A 6,353-nucleotide genomic window follows, 5' to 3' on the forward strand; every position below is an offset into this window, starting at 1 on the left:
TTGATCGCGTATGATAGACAACAAACTAAAATATTAGGGAATAACTAGCTTTGCATTGTGTGTCATAAAAATACTAATATTATTAATAATATATGTTGGGTAGGACGGGAATAGGCAATTACGACGAAGCAGCAACATACCCAGCAACATACATAGTTTGGTTCAGGAGATAGGCATTTGTGAATTAGAATTAAATATTCAGGAAAACCAAGTTTTTCAGCCATAACTAAGAAAAAATAAAAATGTTAACAAGAAAATTTTATAATCAAAAGAATAGATAGTGATAGAACATGCTCTTCTAACTTTTTATTGAAGTTTTCCACCAACACTTAACTTAAAATTGAACTTAAAAATGGAAATGAAATGTTTTTTAATTAGACTGCATGCTTGAAATTTAATTTATAACTGAATTTGCATTGGACTTGAGATTGTAACTAATTTTATGCAATTGGTTTACTTATTGCTAAAATAGTGGCCGATTAAATCGAAAATCTCGGACTTCTGGGTTATAGCAATTATTTTATTTTACACTAAATTTCACAGAAAAGGTGAGGAGCGCCAGTGATTAGTCCTATTTGCTTGTTCGAAAACTTCCGCAAATCACTTTTATAAGTACTCAATCATTGAAAACTTGCCACATCACTCTGCCTGTCAACAATGTGTCAAAAAGGCTACCCAGTCAACTGATCCGTAACGTTTGTTGCCACCCTTTGCCAAACAAAACTGCTTCCGTAACTGAAGTTCTCAACCACGAAGCTTTACGACAGCTTCCTTTCGAAATAGACGAAGCAAAATAAAACACGCCAAGAAAGAAAACCCGCTGATTATGCAACCCATGAGCGCCATGCAGGCCACTGTAAAAATATTATAATTTCATTAATTAACGCCTTTTAAGGCGCATAAATTAAGGTGACTAACCATTGGCTAACCAGTCGGGCAGGGTGTCAAAACACATCGGCTTACCCGCCGATACCCTCCGGCGGATTAGGACGGAATAAGACGACGTAAGGCTCGCAGCTTAATGTTCTAGAAAATATGCGTACCGCACATAAAAGGTGAGTGGGTTTTGTCATTTTGGCCCCTTTCCCAGTACCTAGCAGCAGTAGCAGCGCTTTTGACTATTTTGACTGCCGAAAGAAACGAACCTTTTCACGATTTTGGTACGCTTTCACGCGTTAGATCCAACACCTCTTGGAACGGTTTTGAAGCATACGACGGAAATCCTTCCTCTCGTTTTATATAGGATGCGTGTTTGTTTTTTCGTTTTTTGTTCGGCGCCAGCCAGGGGAATTTCGATCAGGTCCGCGTGTTCGATGTTATGATTTCAGCGAAGGAAAACACCATGACCGGTGGTATCGCTGTATGTATTCTCGTTCGCAATGTCGCGAAAAAATAAACAGCCGGAAAAGCAATAGAGAGCGTGAAGGCGAACAAGGACTTCCCACCTTGACGATATGGTGTGACACTCTGAGAAATTAGCAGATAAAATTGAATTGGAGTTTTTTGAATTCCGTGGAGCAATGAGCAGAATGATTAAAACGAGGCATATTAATTTGGTTGATTGAATTTATAATATTTTTTTGATTGGATAATCGATTTTTCTGGGTGCGCAGCACCCGTAAGTGTTTTCAGTGATTGCCTACGTGTCGGTTTGGTTCAACTTTGTTTTTGGGGTGATGTTTGTTCAGAATATTTACGTCCCGTGGTGAGGAAATTGCCCGATATTAGCGTTATGCGGACTCGCATTATAATAGCGGTTCCGCCATCATTACGCCCCGCAGTTCCGAATCGTCTTTTAGGGCCTCGTTAACACAATTGCTGATTTTCCGCAACGATTTACCACTATAGTGAAACGGTTCCGACGCGGGTTGTACACACATTTGGTTAACAAATTTGCAATTTAGCTCGAATCGCACGCTCGATCACGTGATGCCCGATTCGGTTAAACATTAAGAACGTGTTTGTCTTAATTTTGCCCAAATTTTGTTCTAAAAATATACGGTTTTCGTAAGGATCCATGACATATTTAATAGTAGTTCTAGTTCAACCGACAGTGTCACGTTCATTCCTAGTCAACTGAATCAAACTCAAAAGAAAATGCCTAAAGGGTAATTTATTCGCGTTTGTGCAAACATCATTATTATACAAAAAAGCCATAAAAATGAGCTCTCAGCAAATATTACCACGTTCAGCCGATTCTAGCTTGATTTGACTAAACCATCTGTGTATACAAACAGTTTCAAGTTTCATTTTTATGATTGATTTAGTGTCATTAATCATGCACAGGTCAACTGAGCCGTGGATGACGAACAGCCTAAACTCCTACAAATGCTAGTAGCAGCTAGTGGCTGAGGTGCGTATTTTAGCTAGGATATGCTTATGCAAATCGACACCCTTTTACGGATAGCTGCACCTGGGTTGGGACTGGGACCTGGCCAGCACGAATTGTCGGAGCTGTGTGTGTGCGGTGCAAAGTGTTCCACGGCTATCACCGGCAAGGATATGGTTGTTGAACCTTGAATCTTCATTAATATTTATCACTAGTTCTGGTCTACACACCCGGGAGGTTACCGGGACCGGGAGGGCTGCTTAACCAGGAAAATGCGTTTTTATGGTCACCGCGACTAAAAGGCGTTCAGTTTGTGGTGTGTCGGAAAAACTTTGTAAATGAGCTGGTGGGCGCAAATGGGGCTCGATCGATAGAAACGCCTGCCGGCCCATGAATATGTACCGAAATGAAGAATTTTATCACCTGATGCATACAAAGAGTTGAATAGACAGGGGAAATAATCCTTCAAATATTGACTTATTCATGATATACGTAGTGTTACAATTTAGTTTTGTACTTCTTCTGGTTTTCTTGGCTCGAGTGGTATAAAACGTAAGGTATTCGGTTTAATAGTTTTATTTTTTCATGTTTTGTTTGGTTGCGTCGTAAGACAAATTTAGATTATACTAAGTAATCAAACATTACACCCAAAAGAAGATCGCCATAACATCGTCGATAAAAAGAACGCTCGAATAAACAACAGTAAATTTTTCACTACATCGTTGGCAATCGTGGCATTTCAAGCCTTTTATCCGTCTAAACTGAATTTATAGTGTGTAAGAAATTGCTCAATGATATGAAAAATTTAAAATATCGATGGACCGTTTCATGCTTAGACTATCGGTTATTACAAATTATTTATTAAAGATTACGACGAAAGTAAAACGTGTCATGGAAGAGAAAACACAAGTTGATGTAACTTATACACAATGAAGATTACTAATAGAATATGACCGCGACAGAGTCAAATGAACAATTTTGTAAAAGTCTGTCTCTTCCTTTTGATCGATTTTATCATTTGAACATTGAATCTCGACGAACTTGATGTTTATGATGACTTAATGTTTTAATCTCAATTTACTGAAATCGATGAAAATACCACCGACGGTACCTTCGCTTGTGCTTACTTCACAGAAATAGATAACCCTGTCTACTGTGTTATCTGACTCAAAACTAACCCCTAATTCCGAAATTCTAAAATCTCTCATGCTTTTATTTTTGGAGTAAACATGTAATTTCTTATGTTATATAGTTGATATTTGTATGCTCTATTCGAATTTATCATCAATTAAACGAAAAATTACAAAGTTTGTGAGTTACGAGACCCTCCCCCGTATATAACGTATATTCGTTATGAGTCAGGTAACACAGTAATAGTAGGGCGTGTTTTATTCGATTTTCATAACCTTTACTGAAAAGTATGTCAATTTCTTTCAGATACCAAAATCATGAATACGCTAATATGAATAATATCTCGAAAATCATATCATTAATCTTTTAGTGCTGATTTTTATGTTTCTAATAGAGTTCGCCTAGGAAAAGACAACGAAGAGATGGCGAAATGCAATGAAAAGACGACCAAAAGTTAGGAAAACGTGGCCAAAATACGATGAAAAGTTAACAAAAAGAGGACGAAATACGATAAAAATATTATGGAAATAGCATAAATATACAATACAACTGATGATTGGACTTAGGAAAAGCATCAAGAAGACGACAGAAAAGATGACAGGAAAAAAATGGCAGAAAGACCACGAAAGAACGATCAAAAGTCACTGAATAGACAATATTTCTGTTATCTTGACAGCAAATAAGACGACGAAAAAAATGGAAAAAAGGTGTTGAAAGAGAAAAAACCACAAAAACGATATAAAGTTGACAGAAAATTGAAGGAAAGAGGACAAAATAACGACGAAAAGATGAAAAAATAACGACAAAAGACGAAAAAACGATATAAAAACAACCGAGAAAAGCAACAAAAAATGCCAAAAATAAACGTCAAAAAGCTACGAACAGACGACGAAAAGACCCTGAAAAGATAACAAAAATATTAAAGAGACGGTATAAAGGCGTCAAAAAGACAACAATAAGATGACAAAAGGACTATGGAAGATTGATGAAAAAACAGTAAATTGACGACAAAAAGAAGACAGAAGAAGAAGAAAATACGGAGAAAAGACAGCGAAAAGACGGCGACGAGATGACGACAAAGTTATGACAAATAGACGACAAGACGATGAAAAACGACAAATATAGCGCGACAAAATAAAAAAAGCGAAAAATGGTGACGAAATCACTGTAAATTCAAGCACAAAAGACGATAAAGAGATGATAAAAACGACAAAATAGCAACAAGACGTGCTAAAAAATATTACTAAAGATAACAAAATACTCCATTAAACTAAAAACACAACAGACGATGAAAATGACAACAAATTCCTGAAAAGAATTAAAAAAACTAGAAAACCAGATATTGAAAAAAATGAAACCGAATAACAATAACGTCTATCAAAACACAAAATAAAAAACTATAATAAGGTGAAAGAGAACATCAAACACGTGAAGAAGAAAAATTAACGTCACGTAAAAGCCAAACGACAAAAAATTAAAGAAGACGGAGAAAAAATAACACGAAAAGCGGATGATGGAAGATTAAGCACGAAAATCGAGAGCAATCGTCCTCAAATCCAAATACAGTGGTTTACCGATTTTATCTACCCATCCGAAAATTTTTGGTAGATATATTTGGAAAGTAGACAAATTTGGGGAAAAATAAATTGCTCCAAAATAATTTAAATGAACAAAAAATATTGTTAATATTGATCAATTTTTTCAATTATGTATTATTTTAGCGTAATTTGATGCGTAGGGCTCATTTTATTCATATCAACCATTAGCCATAACGTACGTCAACTCAGCAATGTTATGAAAAAAGACATCGAAAATAAAAATTGCTCCGATTTTATTCTAATTTTGTGTACTTATTCCTTTGTAGTAAATTTTGGATCCGTATTACTACGGGTTCTCTTTTCTGAGTCAGTGTGGTCCCAAAAGTTACCATTTTTTCCACCTTTTTTTTCTTTGAAAATTCATAACTTTTGATCCATTGAACCGATTTCAATTATGTTAATACCAAATGGAAAGTATTTTAATGAGCTTTCAGCAAAAAAATATTGGACTAAAGCCCAAACTTTTTTTTATTATCGCAAAAATATTGAAAACATTCACTTTTTATGTTTCCATGGTGTGCAGACCAAAGAAATTCTTCAAAAAGTATCAAGAATACAATGGAGACGCATGGTTTTTGTTTTTACTTGTAATAAAAGGGGTTTTTTGACAAAGAAATGCGTCTCTAAAGTAAAACGCAATGCGAGTCCATTGCATTTTCGCATCTTTATTTCTTAAAAAGAGTATCTCAAAAACTAAAAATGTCAGATATCTGTTTTTGATATCGTATGTAAACAACTAGCTTGCCATTAAAAGTATAATGAAAAAATAAAACCTTTTTTTTTCGTTTCCGGGTTTCCGAGTGATTGCTGTATATTTATATAGTAGAAAGGCAAAAACGAATATTTTAAATGTTTTAAGTGATTTTAAGAGTTTCAAGGCTCCTACAAAAAATGTTTTTGCAATCATAAAAAACTTTGAACGTCAGTTTATTGTTTTTTTTTGAAAAGCTCAATAAAATTCCTTTTATTTGGTAATAAAATTATTCAAATCGGTTCAATGGTTCAAAAGATTAAAATTTTTAAGGAAAGAAAGGTGATAACCATAGTTTCTAGCGGAGACGGGGTGTGCCCGTTAGCGTTACGGTATAGAAAAATATCACAAAGGATCATTATGAAATGTTAAAAATATGCGTTACAAAATAAATGCAAGTTACTTTGCGTATTTGACTTCAGCATTATTATACCCATTCTGTATATAATTACATACCACAGATGCCATATAGTAAACTATAAAATACAGAGAAATATTCCCTGTTATGCATAAATTCATGAAATCTTGCAAATTTTCATGCCGA

The sequence above is a fragment of the Sabethes cyaneus genome, chromosome 3 (assembly GCF_943734655.1).
Source record: "Sabethes cyaneus chromosome 3, idSabCyanKW18_F2, whole genome shotgun sequence".
Classification (NCBI taxonomy): domain Eukaryota; kingdom Metazoa; phylum Arthropoda; class Insecta; order Diptera; family Culicidae; genus Sabethes; species Sabethes cyaneus.